This window comes from Bombina bombina, chromosome 4 (assembly GCF_027579735.1).
Source record: "Bombina bombina isolate aBomBom1 chromosome 4, aBomBom1.pri, whole genome shotgun sequence".
NCBI lineage: Eukaryota > Metazoa > Chordata > Amphibia > Anura > Bombinatoridae > Bombina > Bombina bombina.
In genome coordinates this window covers 447,275,992-447,290,743 of record NC_069502.1, presented here as the reverse complement: position 1 = coordinate 447,290,743, position 14,752 = coordinate 447,275,992, and the positions used below count along the sequence as shown (strand labels likewise).

General features: G+C 40.0%; 1 protein-coding gene across 1 annotated transcript in view; it reads left to right on the top strand.

The window, feature by feature from the left end:
- Nucleotides 1-14,752, top strand: part of DIS3L2 (DIS3 like 3'-5' exoribonuclease 2) — a 1,626,200-nt gene that overhangs the window by 543,816 nt on the left and 1,067,632 nt on the right. The gene's annotated exons all lie outside the window — the stretch shown is intronic.

Genomic DNA, 14,752 nt, shown 5'->3' with positions numbered 1-14,752 from the left:
ACATAAATTCTGTTTTTCCCTAAATATGAATATAAATGTTTTCCCTAAAGGCTACCACCTTGCGGGTCTATCTTATCACAAGGGTCTCAGTGAGTCTCTTTTAGTATCTTGGAATCAAGGGTTCTTTTACTACTTTAGTCCATATTTATATATCCTCTACCAGTTATGGAGGATTCTGATGCTGAGACTGCGCTAATTTCAGATTCAGTTACGGAGGATTCTGATGCTGAGACTATTTTGATTTCAGATTCTGTGTCCGGCGACGAATCCAGTCTGGCCTCGTTGACACATGTCAACAAGTTTTGTTCCGTATGCCATTTTAGAGCTCCTGGTTCCTCGGGCTCGTGGAATCAAGGGACAGCTGAGCCATCCGCCTCTGGGGGTCATGTCCTCCGAGAGGCGAGTTCCCTACCAATTCATACTTCTACACATGCGGGTAACCCAGTTTCTGATTCCTCCATGCAGGGTGGCATGTTCCCCCCCCGGAGGTTGCAGCACGTTTTCGCTTCCACATAATGTTGCATATTCTTCGTCTGCAGAGTCCAGAGGTTTATTTAAGAATGTGCTTGTGCCCTATTGTCCCGGGCCTTCCGCCTTAGGGAGGGCCTCTACAGTTCCCCGTGGGTGTAACTGTCCCTGAGTGTTATGCCTTTCGTTACAGGATTGCGCGACTTCGCGTATTGCTCAAACATGTTTTTCATTTATTGAATGATCCTATCGTTACCAGATACGGGGATTTTCAGTCTGCTATTTTGAATGGTGCACCTCATTAGAAATGTGGGGATGAGGTAATCTCCTGATTGTCATTTGATTGAGATCTTTCCCAGTCTTTTTATTGGAACATAGGGCTCTGTTTGGCTGGTCCTGCGGGTAGGCCTGTGTCTTTTTGGGCGCTAACCTCGGGGTTCCTTATTATTATTTTTTTTTGTATCCGATGGGTAGTCTTTTATTTGGTTTTGTTTCCTTCGGGAACCTTCTTTGATCGATACTCTTTGTTCTTCTTCGGAAGAATGTTGAAATGTCTGGGTTTTTTTTTCCCCCTATTAGGGAGAATTTGGCAGCTTACCAGTTAGGATCCTAAGTGCAGGCCGGTCCTGTTGGGTTCGTTCGGTTTTGCGGCTGTTCAGACACGTGGCGCTGTTCTGCTCGGCTGGTACGGTAGAAGCACTAAGTTCTCAGGTTTTCATTGGCAACTAAGCATTCGAGAGGACCTGTGGGTCCGTAAGGCAGGATTAATTCTTTCAGTCCTTATAGCCTTCAGTCATAGGTGACCAGGTCATGGGAGTTTTTCCGCTGCGTCACTCTGACATCGGATATCATCAGAACCTAGTGTTTTCCTCCCCCATGCGGGGGAGGATTGGAGGGCTTAGTGCCCCGTTGCCGCAGTTTGAGCGGTTTGGCCTTCGATTTCAGGGCTCTGGATTGCCTTGTGGGCCTAATCCAACGGCTTGTATTAGATTAGGCTGTCTAGCATGTGGAGGGTTTTCAGTTTGAAACCAGTTGCAGCTCTTGGCACCATGCAGTTGTGCGCATACACTTTTTATAGTGTATCTAGATACTGTTCTTTCTCTCGACGTGTACTGTCTGTTTAAATGGAGACTTTTGGGTCTCTTTCCTTTGTCCCGGGTTTGTTGGATCTCCTTTTAGGGATCTGCATTTTCAGGAGATGATTGATCCCTGTGATGACTTTGCTTAGCTTGGGGTTTCATGAAGCTGGGAAGGCTTTTTTGTTCCCGGTTTTCTCTGCTGGTGTGGAGTTGATGGGGAGACTAGCCCTGCTAGAAGAGGTTTTTGACCTTGAGGTATCCCTTATGTTGTCCTGAGACATTAAGAAGTCTCTTCATAAGACTTCTAGCTTTGCTACTTGGAGCGTTAGACTTTGGCTAGGGCTGGTTCCTTCCTTGGTCTGCGCTTTCCAATTTCTTCTCGCTACCCGGATTCTCTGGGTATGCATTCATATCCCTTGTGTCTGTCCTTTTGGCCAGTTGGGCGGTTTAGTTCTAGGGAAAGGTTGCCTGAACTATTAGGTGCCCAGACCTGTTTTCTCCTGAGGCTTCCAGTTGCTGAGGCTTTGCTTGGCTTTTTTCCTGACCCAGTCTTGGATTGTTTTGGAATCTTGGATCTCAGTGCTGGTCGGGGTGTTCAACGGTATTGGGAACTTGGGCTATGCCCTTGCTATTCTACCTGGCCTGGTCATGGTTGGCCAGGTTTTCGGAGTATTTATTACACTTTGAAACAGAGTAGCCCATGTCATCTAGTGGTTAACTGTGGGGTTTGTGCCTCAAGTGTTGTTGGTTCATACCCTGCTGCGGGCGCTGGATGTCCAATTTCTGGTGCGCCTTAGGGTTGCATTCCCCTGGTCAGCTTGACAATGTATCCATGGATTCCATGCTCTGCAGGCAAATGGGTTAGCTGTGCCTTTGCTTGGCAAGCTATTTCTATGAGGGTCCTTTTCTAGGACATTTTGTGTTGGGGATTTATCTTCCCGTTAGCCGGTGGCATTGGGCCTTGAGGACAGTTGTTGCCCTTCCAGCCTCATTCCTTTTCTTTTGGGGATATTATCCTCCCTATGGAGATGAAGTCCTTTCTTGGGGCTTCTCCTGGATGGGTGGTAGAAAGGTGGGATTGGTTCCCCCTGGGGACTTGCTGGCTCAAAGTCAGACTTGTTGTGTCTTTATTTTGATAGATCCTTAGGTCTATGGCCTTGACGTCTGTTTTCAGAGTCAGGTTGTACTTGTACTCTGTAGGGATGGCTGTGCTATCCTTACGCTCCAGTTTTGGGATTCTTCTGTTCCCCTATTTTGGATCCCTGGGGCTGGGTTGGTCCAGCTGGGGTTTACAGATCAGGATGGCAGAGCTGTCTAAGATGCTGCGTTCAGGTCGCAGTCTGCTCTGGATTTGTGAGCTTTGTTGAGTCTATCCGTTAGCTCAGTCTCCTAGGATATAGAAATTTCTTTCAACTTGCTCCTTTGATTTCAGAAGATGGTCTACTCTTCCTTCGGGTTCTGAGGGTATACTCTCCTTCTTGGGGGGTCTTGATTGAGGTTTTGTTTTCCCCTTTTTAGGGACCTGTATAGGTCCGGCGGCTTTGGTTGTCTGGAGCGTGCCCTCTGTTCCTTGCTTGACTGCTTCTTCTTCCTCGCAAGTGCCCTCTGTGTCGTCCTGATATGATCTCTGTGTTCTGAAAACTTGTTTTTTTCGCCTTGGTCTATTACACGTTTTTCATGGTTGAATACTTTGGTATGTTCAGACACTGGGAGGACTTTGTCTCTTCAGTTGCATTCAGTGCTTGCAGGATGTTGGAGAGAAGTCTGTTCTGTCTCTCTGCCCAGTCTTATCCCGGGTGTGGCTTGGTATTGGCGTGGCCTCCTCTTCCTGTTTGGACCCGTTGGGGTCTCTGTGAACTCTTGGAGGTGTTTTTTTGAATTAGGGGGCCTTTCGGTTTCCTCTGTTCTCCTTTCCTTGTCCCCTTGGGGGTTTCGGCTGGTGTCCCCTTCATTAAGGTAGGTGAGTGGTGGGGGACCTTTTATTGGGCGACGGTGTCTCCTGGAGGACTGTTGGCTCAGTAGAGTCCATTTTGTGGTCTCTAGTTTGGCTTCTGGACTAGCTGCAAGTCAGTGTCCTTGGGGCTTGCTTTTCCTTTAAAAATATTTTCAGCTTTGGACAAAGCAGTTTTTTTTAATTGGTACAGGTTCAGGCCTGGTGTCCTCAGTATGGGCCGCCTATTGTAACCTCCCGTTTTGGCATTTAGTGTCCTCTATGGCTTGGGTATTGTTTTCCCCAAATTAATGAATGCAGCTGTGGACTTTGTCCATTTAAGAAGAAAAACATAAATTATGCTAACCTGATAATTTCCTTTTCTTCTGATGGAAAGAGTCCACAGCTCCCCACCTATAATTTTATGTGGGACATCCTTTATTATTCTTCTGGCACCTTTCACCCTGATATTTCTTCTACTGTTCCTTGTTCCTCGGTAGAATGGCTGGGGGATGAGGAGAGTGGGAGGAGTATTTAAGCCTTTGGCTGGGGTGTCTTTGCCTTCTCCTGGTGGCCAAGTTCTTAATTCCCAAAATTAATGAATGCAGCTGTGGACTCTTTCCATCAGAAGAAAAGGAAATGATCAGGTAAGCATAATTTATGTTTTCTACTCTTGACAGAAGTACTACTATTCCTTTGGAAGATAGTATTTATTTTAAGGATTCTTTAGATGGGAAGATTGAATCTTATCTGAGGAAAGCTTATTTACCTTCTGGTTATATTCTCAGGCCTGCCATTTCTGTGGCTGTTGCAGCTGCATCAACTTTTTGGTTGAATAGCTTAGCACAACAGGAAGCAGATCATGATTTGTCTAGCATTGTACATTTTGCTTCATCATGCTAATCATTTTATCTGTGATGCTATTTTTGATGATATCAAGATTGAGGTTAAATCTATGTCTTTAGTTTTTTTTAGCTAGAAGAGCTTTATGGCTTAAATCATGGAATGCTGATATGGTATCTAAATCTAGATTACTATCTCTATCTTTTCAGGGTAATAATTTATTTGGTTCTCAGTTGGATTCTATTATTTCCACTATCACTGGGGGGAAGGGAGTTTTTTTGCCCCAAGATAAAAAAAAAAAATATCTAAGGGTAAATCTAAAGCTTCTAATCGTTTTCGTTCCTATCGTCATAATAGAGAACAGAAAACCACTCCTTCCCCTAAGGATTTTGGTTCCAATTGGAAGCCCATCTTCATCTTGGAATAAATCCAAGCCTTATAAGAAACCGAAGCCAGCCCCCAAGAGACTGCATGAAGGTGCGGCCTTCAATCCAGTTCAACTGGTGGGGGGCAGATTGAAATTATTTCAAAACATTTGGTCAGATTCTATTCATAATCAGTGGATTCAGAGCATTGTCTCTCAAGGGTATCAAATAGGTTTCAGAATCAGACCTCCTGTGAGAAGATTCTTTCTCTCTCACTCCAACAAATCCTGTGAAAGCTCAGGCTTTTCTGAAGTGTGTTTCAGATCTGGAGCTTTCAGGGGTGATTATACTACTTCCGCTTCAGGAACAGGGTATGGGTTTTTATTCAAATCTATTCATTGTCCCAAAGAAAGAAAATTCATTCAGACCAGTTCTGGATCTGAAGTTTTTGAATATTTTTTTTAGGGGTCCCAACTTTCAAGATGGTGACTATAAGGACTATTCTGCCTTTTGTTCAGCAAGGTCATTACATGTCCACAATAGACTTACAGGGCACTTATCTTCACATTCAGATTCATCCTGATCACTATCGGTTTCTGAGATTCTCTTTTCTAGACAAGCATTACCATTTGACCTAGTGACAGCTCCAAGAATCTTTTCGAAGGTTCTCGTGCTCTTCTATCCGTAATCAGAGAGCAGGGTATTGCAGTGTTTCCTTATTTGGAAACTAGTGTTGTTTCTTCAAAGACATGGTTGGAGGATCAATTTACCAAAGAGTTTCTTGATTCCTCAGACAAGGGTCACCTTTTTAGGTTTCCAGATAGATTCAGTGTCGATGACTCTGTCTTTAACAGAAAAGAGACAAATGAAAATGGTTTCAGTTTCAGGGGTTTGGAATCCTCTAGAGGCGAGGTTACTAATCAACATCTTAGAACTCCGTGCTATTTTCAGGGCTCTTCAGGCTTGGCCTCTATTAAAGAGAGAACTTTTCATTCGCTTTCAGACAGACAATATGACACCTTTGGCTTATGTCAATTATCTGGGAGGGACAGTCCTTTAACATTGAAAGTAGTATCACAGATACTTTATTGGGCAGAATCCACTCTTGTCTGATTTCTGTGATTCATATCCCAGGTGTAGACAATTGGGAAGTGGATTATCTCAGCCGTCAGACTTTACATCCGAGGGAGTGGTCTCTCCATCCAGATGTGTTTTTTCAGATTGTACAGATGTGGGGTCTTCCAGAAATATATCTGAAGGCTTTCCATCTAAACCAGAAGCTTTCCAGATACCTTTCCAGGTCCAGGGGTCCTCAGGCGGAGATTGTGGATGCATTAGCAGTTCCTTGGTTTTACTAACTTGCTTATATTTTTCCGCCTTTAGTTCTTTTTCCAAGGGTGATCTTCAAGATCATAATGGAACAATCGCATGTGTTTCTGATAGCACCAGCATGGCCTCACAGGTTTTGGTATGTTGTCTGGTTGTCAACCTTGGCCACTTCCTTTAAGGCCAGACCTTCTGTCTCAAGGGCTGTTTTTCCATCAGGATCTCAAATTGCTAAATTTGAAGGTATGGAAATTGAACGCTTAGTGCTTAGTCATAGAGGTTTCTCTGACTCAGTGATTAATACTATGTTGCAGGCTCGTAAGTCTGTTTCAAGGAAGATTTATTATCGGGTTTTGAAAACCTATATTTTATGGTTCTTCTCATAAATTCTCTTGGCATTCTTTTAGAATTCCTTAAATTTTTTCAGTTTCTTTAGGACGGTTTGGATAAAAGTTTGTCTGCAAGTACTTTGAAGGGACAAATCTCTGCACTTTCTGTTTTTATTTCATAGAAAGATTGCTACACTTCCTGATATTCACTGTTTTGTTCAGGCTTTGGTCCGTATCATGCCAGTTATTAAAGCTATTTCTCCTCCTTGGAGTCTTAATTTGGTTTTCAAGGTTTTGCAGGCTCCTCCTTTTGAGCCTATGCATTCTTTAGATATTAAACTACTTTCTTGGAAAGTATTGTTCCTTTTGGCTATCTCTTCTGCTAGAAGAGTTTCTGAATTGTCTGCTCTCTCTTCTGAGTCTCCTTTTCTGATTTTCCATCAGGATAAAGCGGTGTTGCGAACTTCATTTAAATTTCTTCCTAAGGTTGTGAATTCTAACAATTCCTTGTGTCCAAATCCTAAGAATTCTCTTGATAAATCGTTACACTCTTTGGATGTGGTAAGAGCTTTCATATACTATGCTGAGGCTACTAAAGATTTCAGGAAGACTTCTAGTCTATTTGTTGTCTTTTCTGGTTTTAGGAAAGGTCAGAAAGCCTCTGCCATTTCTTTGGCATCTTGGTTAAAGCTTTTGATTTACAAGGCTTACTTTGTGGCGAGGCAGTCTCCGCTTTAGATAATTAAACTCATTCTACTAGATCAGTTGCCACTTCTTAGGCTTTTAAGAATGACGTTTCAGTTGATCAGATTTGCAAAGCAGCAACTTGGTCTTCTTTGCATACATTTAATACATTTTACCATTTCGATGTATTTGCTTCTTCTGAAGCAGTCTTTGGTAGAAAAGTTCTTCACGCAGCTGTCTGTTTGATTCTTCTGTTTATATTTTAAAAAAGTTTGTTGAAATTTATAAGAAAAACTTATTTTTTTATTTATTTAATTGATTAGTGGAAATAGCTGTTTTTATTTTATCCCTCCCTCTCTAGTGACTCTTCTGTGGTCTTCCACATCTTGGGTATTTTATCCCATACGTCACTAGCTCATGGACTCTTGCCATTTACATGAAAGAAAACATAATTTATATAAGAACTTACCTGATAAATTATATTCGTTCATAATGACAGGAGTCCATGAGGCCCACCCTGTTTTTGGTGGTTATATTATTTTGTTTTTATAAAAGCACAATATTTTCCAGTTCCTCTTTTTTGTATGCCTTTTTACTCCTTTTTACACCTCACTACTTAGCTATATGTTAAACTAAGGTGTGGGTGTGGTGGGAGGTGTATTTATAGGCATTTTGAGATTTGGGAAACTTTGTCCCTCCTGCTAGGAATGTATATCCCATACGTCACTAGCTCATGGACTTTTGCCATTATGAAAGAAATTAATTTATCAGGTAAGTTCTTACATAAATTTATGTTTTACCTCAAAATGTCATTGAAACCCCATTGCAAAGGACTTTAAGCAGCAAATCTGTATGTCCTTGGACAGACAAGGGAGTGAGCTTTGTGTACACTCATATTATTTCCCTATTTAGTTTAAGGAAGTTTACTATGAAATCTCATGAGATCACAGTAAAAGTTCATGACCACTGCTGATGCTGATTGGCTGCAGTTAATTTCTTCATTTTTTTTAATTTTATTTTTTTAACTGCAGCTGGAGAGCTGCTGAAGTATAATTTTTTTACACAGAACTTACTCTGGTGAGCTCAGGAAATTGTGAGGTAAAATATCTTCCTTTTTTACATAGAGATGCTCAGGTGGTGATATTTTCCTTTCAGCTTTTTACAGTTATACTGCATCAGTTTCAAGTGATTTAGCATATGAGTATTATGTCCCTTTAATTTGGCTTTTTTTATTACTGATGTTGTAAGACATGTAATCAATAATTACATTGTCATCAGAGATAAGGGAACATAATTTAAATGTGAAATCCCTTGCTTTTGTGCACAAAACTCCATGCTTTTCTTGACCTTTATGTTAAGGCAGCATAGCTATTTAAAGCCATTGCTCTGAGTATGTTGCAGCTCACTGTCTCTGCACCAACAGAGCATAGTTTGCAGAATTGTCTCAAATCTAGAGCTTTGTCAAGTTGTTCTTCCTCAGGTCACAACCTGCTTATTTGCAAGTTTTTCTCTGCTGAAATAATAGAGCAATGCAAATTCCTCTGAGTGCACAGACCCTGCTTTTATTTGTTCTGCCCCCTTTCACTTGGTTCACCAAACTAAAATGTCCTAATAACCAGATTGATGCAGCAATGAAAATTTCCCCCATCCATGACGGTGTTTGACCTACCTACACTACTCATTCAGTGCACCAATATATTAGTTAAGCTTAGATTGAATGAATATTACATTGAATGAATGACAGTATTATTTATGAGATCTGATCCCTATTACATTACACCCCTTCAGCAAGCGCATCTTGATCAAGTATCAAAATTTCACTACATACTTAACTTACGTTCAATTGTTATAAATATTTGTTGTTCTCTTACGAGTTAACAGATTGTATTATGATTCCTTTCATATTATACAACCACTTGGCACTGTTAATTTAAAGAGACAGTCAAGCCCCCCCCCCAAAAAAAAAAAAAAAACTTTCGTGATTCAAGTAGGGCATGTAATTTTAAACAACTTTACAATTTACTTTTATCACCAATTTGCTTTGTTCTCTTGGTATTCTTAGTTGAAAGCTAAACCTAGGAGGTTCATATGCTAATTTCTTAGACCTTGAAGGCCGCCTCTAAACTGAATGCATTTTGACCACTAGAGGGCAGTAGTTTGTGTTTCATATAGATAACATTGAGCTCATGCACATGAATTTACTTAGGAGTAAGTACTGATTGGCTAAAATGCAAGTCTGTCAAAAGAACTGAAATAAGGGCGCAGTCTGCAGATGCTTAGATGCAAGGTAATTACAGAGGTAAAACATGTATTGTTATAACTGTGTTGATTATGGAAAACTGGGGAATGGGTAATAAAGGGATTATATATCTTTTAAAACAACAACAATTATGGTGTTGACTGTCCCTTATCAACGTCTCTTACCAAATAGCATGACAAAAAATATAGTTTATGCTTACCTGATGATAAATTAATTTCTTTATTGGTGGTGAGTCCATGATACATTACTCCTGGGAATTATAATCCTGGCCACTAGGAGAAGATAAAGATTTAAAAATCTTCAAGAGCCCAAAAAGCCCCTCCTACCTTACTGGAAACTAGTCTTGTCTATGCCTTTGCAAGAGGAAGGTGAAGAAGGAAGGTGCTCCAGGTGTTTGTTAGAAGGGTTCTCTGACCGATTTGAGGCCCAGTTTCTCTTTAGAGAGCTACAGTGTGGACAGAAGAATGTTCTTGGAGTATAGGTGGTGGCACAAGAACACACTATGGGAGTTGCAGGCCTGCCACAGGTTACAAAGAACGGTCCCTAGCCTCCTCTTGTCGGTTCACCGCAATACTACGCATATACACGCACATATACGCATATACACGCACATACGCAAATACACACACATACGCATATACATATGCATATACACATACATACATACATACATGCGGATCTGGTTCAGATGTCCAGTTATCCTCCTTGGCATCTTCATCTGCGGTCAGACCCTTTGTCCCAAGGTCCTTTTTTTCATTCGGATCTCAAGTCTCTGAACTTAAATGCATGGAAATTGAACGCTCAGTCCTTAGACATATGAATTTCTTTGATTCTGTGAAACCTTGATTCAGGCTTGTAAGCCTGTAACTAGGAAGATCTATCACATGGTCTGGAAAGCATTTATTTCTTGACGTATAGATCATTGTTTTTCTTGGCATTCTTTTAGCATTCCTAGTATTCTGTAGTTTTTACGGTCCAATCAGTCAGTTTTGTTCCACAGAAAGATTGCTAATCTTTCTGATGTCCATAGTTTTTGTTCACGTTCTGGTTCATATTAAACCTGTTAGCAAGCCTATTTCTCCTCCATGGAATCTTAATCTGGTGTTAATTATTTTGAAGGATCTCCCTTTTGAACCTATGAATAAATTGGACATTAAACTACTATCTTGAAAGTATTATTTCTTTTGGCTATTCCTTCTGCTAGAAGAGTTTGTTATCTACTCTTTCTTGTGACACTACTTGTTTCTTCAGATAACTTTAGCAGAGAGGTGGTTATTCCTTCTTTGTGTCCTAATCCAAAGACTGCTTTTGAGGGGTATTTGCATTATGTTTATGTTATTAGGGTATTGACATATTACATTGATGCTACTAAGGACTTTAGACAAACAACCAGTTTATTTTTTCTGGTCTTAGGAAGCTTCTGCTATTTTTTTGGCCTCATAGTTGAAACTTTTGATTCACAAAGATTATTTGGAGGCAGGTCAGCGGATTACTGCTCATTCTACTAGGTCAGTTGCCACTTCTAGGGCTTTCAAGAATGAAGCTTCAGTTGATGAGATTTACAAGGCAGCTTCTTAGTCTTGGCATACTTTTACTAAATTCTACCATTTTTATGTTTTTGCTTCTTCTGAAGCAGCCTTTGGTAGAAAGGGTCTTCAGGGAGAGAGCGAGATATTGTGAATTTAATTTCTCAGTGCAAAATTATGTTTTGAAATCCCTCCTGTTATGTTATTACTCGTGGACTTCACAGTTTTGGATATAAGTTCCCAAGAGTAAAGGATTGTGGATTCTCACCTGTATGGGAAAAAAAACATAATTTATACTTCCCTGATAAAGAAATTTCTTTCTTGGTGGGGACAATCCATGAGACCCCCACCCTTTTTGTCTTTTTTTTGGGAAGGTTGGTTTTTTTCAGCACATCTTTTTTTTTTCTTGAATCGTTTTTGTTCCTTTTGCTCCCCTAGAGATGAAAACTTCCCCTCCAACCAGAAGTTTGAATCCTCCAATCCATCCTGGAGCCTGGATCTTCTTGGTCTAAAAACAAAGAACAAAAAGCCCAATTCTAATCAGAAATTTACATGAAGGGACAGACCCCTTTCCAGAATATTTTCTGGTAAAGGGCAGATTGATTAGTTTTCAGAAAGCCTAATTGAGGATCCCTGGGTTCTCAATATCCTATCCCATGGTTATTGCATAGGATTTTGCACCAGTCTCATTTCCCAAAAGATCCTATAAAGGCACCGACTTTTGTTCAATGTGTTCAAGACTAAGAGGATATGGAAGTTATCCAACCTGTTCCAATCTAACAGGGTTAGGGTTTCTACTCCAACCTCTTCATTGTCTCAAATAAGGAAGACACTTATCTTCCTATCCTGGACATAAAAACTCTGAACAAATTTGTTTGGGTACCCTCTTTCAAAATGGAAATGATTCATACCATTTTGTCTCTAATTCAGGAGGGTCTATTTATGACAACTATAGATCTAAAGGATGCATTTCTGCATATTCCAATTTACAAATATCATTTCTAGTTTAAGGTTTTTTTCAAAACATCATTACCAATTTGTGGCCGTTCCCTTCGGTCTTGTCACTTCCCCTCTCATCTTCGGGAAATCTGTTTCTCCTTATTTGGACAATATCTTGGTCTAAGCTCTGTCTCTTTCTCTGGCTACTGCTCATACCGACAGAAAGGAACATGGATGGGAAATCAATTTTCCAAAAAGTTTATCACCAGCCACAAGGGTGTTGTTTTTTTTTTCTTTGTGTGGTAATAGACTTGGTTAAAATTTTCTCACGGAAATTTACAGAACGAAACTTCAGACTGCCTGTTCTTCCCTACAAATGGCTCATTCTCAATATGTAGCACATTGTTTGGAAGTAGTAGGTCTTATGGTAGCAACATCAGACACAGTACTGTTTGCTCATTTTCATCTTTGTCCTATCCAGTTATCCATGCTCCAACAGTGGTCACAGCTATATCAAGGATTCATCTAGATTTCAGATCTAGTCAGTCTGTCTTGGTGGCTGTATTATCCGCTTTTTTCTCAGGGGTCCTCTTTTGTTCATCCTACTAGATCGGTTTTATTTTCAGGTGCACATCTATCAGGATGGGGGACCATCTGTGGTTTTTAGAAAGTTGCATGTTTTTTGTGTTTTTTTTCTCGGAAGCAAGGTTTTCGTTTTTATATTTTTTGTAGTTGGAAAGGGAGTTTCAGCTGTGCGACCAGTTGGATTATGTTTCAGCAGTAGCATATCTCAATATTCAAGGTGGAACTCTTAGTTCCCTGAAAATGATGGAGGTTTTGCAAATTCTTTCCTTGGCAGAATTGAATTATTTAATTTCTGCTGTTCTTTTTCATGGACTGAACAACTGTTCTGTCTTGGCATCCATGAGAGTGGTTTCTTCATCTGGATATCTTCTATCATATAGTGGATCTTTGGGGTCTCCCAGGGATAGTTCTGATGGTTTTTTGTATCATTCTCTGACTTTCCAGGTACTGTTTGAGGTCCATGGAACCTCAAACAGTGTTTGTGATTGTTTAGTTAGTTCCTTGGTAATTTTGACTAACCTATGTTTTTTTCCCCCCATCTCTTGTTCTTCTTCCAGGGTGGTTGGACAATCCGTCTAGAGGAAGCATCTGTGATTCTATTTGTTCTGATTTGGTCTTGCAGTTTTTTGGTATGCAAATCTAGTTAAGATGTCCAGTTGCCCTTTTAGGTCTCTTCCTTTGCATTTAAGATTATGTGGTTGATTTAACAAATGGCAGGCGGACATGATTCACATTTCTTGTGAAATGCTTATGTAATGCCGCCCCCTGCACATTCGCGGCCGCTAGCAAGGGGTGTCAATCATCCCGATCGGGATGATTTCAGTCCATCGCCTCAGTGGTGGTGGGTGAGTTAAAGGATTACTTTCTGTTATAATTTTTAAGCCAAACAACTAACATATTAAAGTTAATAAACATTAATTAAAACCTACTGACCTATATTTTCTCCAAAACGAAGTTTCATAACGTTATAAAAGTTATATCTTTTATTCCCCGATGATGTCACGTTATCCTGCCCACTATTTTCAGCACTGCGTGTTCAAAATACTTAAACCAATGAAATTGTGTTTAACGTGCCAGTTTGAAACCAAGGTATTGTAAACGGATTGGTACAGAACAAAGGATACCCACGGAGTGGGTTTGGAAAACAATTAAATTTGCAGACAAGATTTCTGATATACGGTAGAGCTATGTTAATGAAATGCTATTGATAAAAAGCGTATTTGGGGTAGTTAGTTAGTAACAGGCATAGAAAATATTTACTTACAGTGTCCCTTTAAGGAGCAGCGCTCTTAACTAATGAGCAGCATATGCTGCTTAATGAATTGGCCCATTGGTTTCAAATATCTAAGCCTAATGGCACAGAGATTGCATGAATAGTTCTTAAGCAGAGTTTTTGAGTCTCTGATATTGGTTTGTGAGCCTGTATTTAGGACGTTTTATTATAAGGTTTAAAGGGCCTTTATGTCTTGTTATAAGGATCATGATTTTTTTTCTAGCATTCTTTTTAGAATTCCTAGGCATTTTTTGCAGGATGGTTTGTATAAGGGATTATCCGCCATTTCTTTTTGAAGGGATAGATTTCATCTCTTTCAGCTCTTTTCCTTTGGAAGATTGCTAATCTTTCTGATATTTGTAGCCTTCTAGCTTTGGCTAGCATTGCATCTATTGTTAAACCAAATTTCTCTTACTTAGTTTTATTTTTGTTTTGAGGGTTTTAGCAGGCTCCTCTTTTCTTTCATGTTATTGGCAAGAGTCCATGAGCTAGTGACATATGGGATATACAATCCTACCAGGAGGGGCAAAGTTTCCCAAACCTCAAAATGTCTATAAATACACCCCTCACCACACCCACAATTCAGTTTTACAAACTTTGCCTCCTATGGAGGTGGTTAAGTAATTTTGTGCTTGATTTTTATGATTTCTTCTATAAGGGCTTCTAAGCATTCTGAAGCCCAATTCCTCTCAGAGTACAGTGTTTGTCAGAGGGATGTGAAGAGAGTATTGCCTATTGATTTTATGGTTTCCCTTGCGGGAAATCTTTTCAAGGGTTCTCTGTTATCCGTCATAGGGATTCATCTCCTACCTCCCTTTTCAGATTGACAATATACTCTTATATACCATTACCTCTGCTGATAGCTTTCAATACTGGTTTGGCTATCTGCTATATGTGGATGGGTGTCTTTCGGTAAGTATTTATCATTATTTAAGACACTCTCAGCTATGGTTTGGCGCTTTATGTATAAATATAAAGTTTTAAATATATGTATTTTTCTTATATTTTCCATGAGTCAGGTCTATGTGTATTTAGGTTACAAACTGCAGTCCAGCAGTTTTGTTATGGGAATCATGTTTTAGGAAGTTTGTCTTACCTGGGGTATAGGCTTTTTTTCAATTTGACTTGTTTTTTCTTTGGAAACT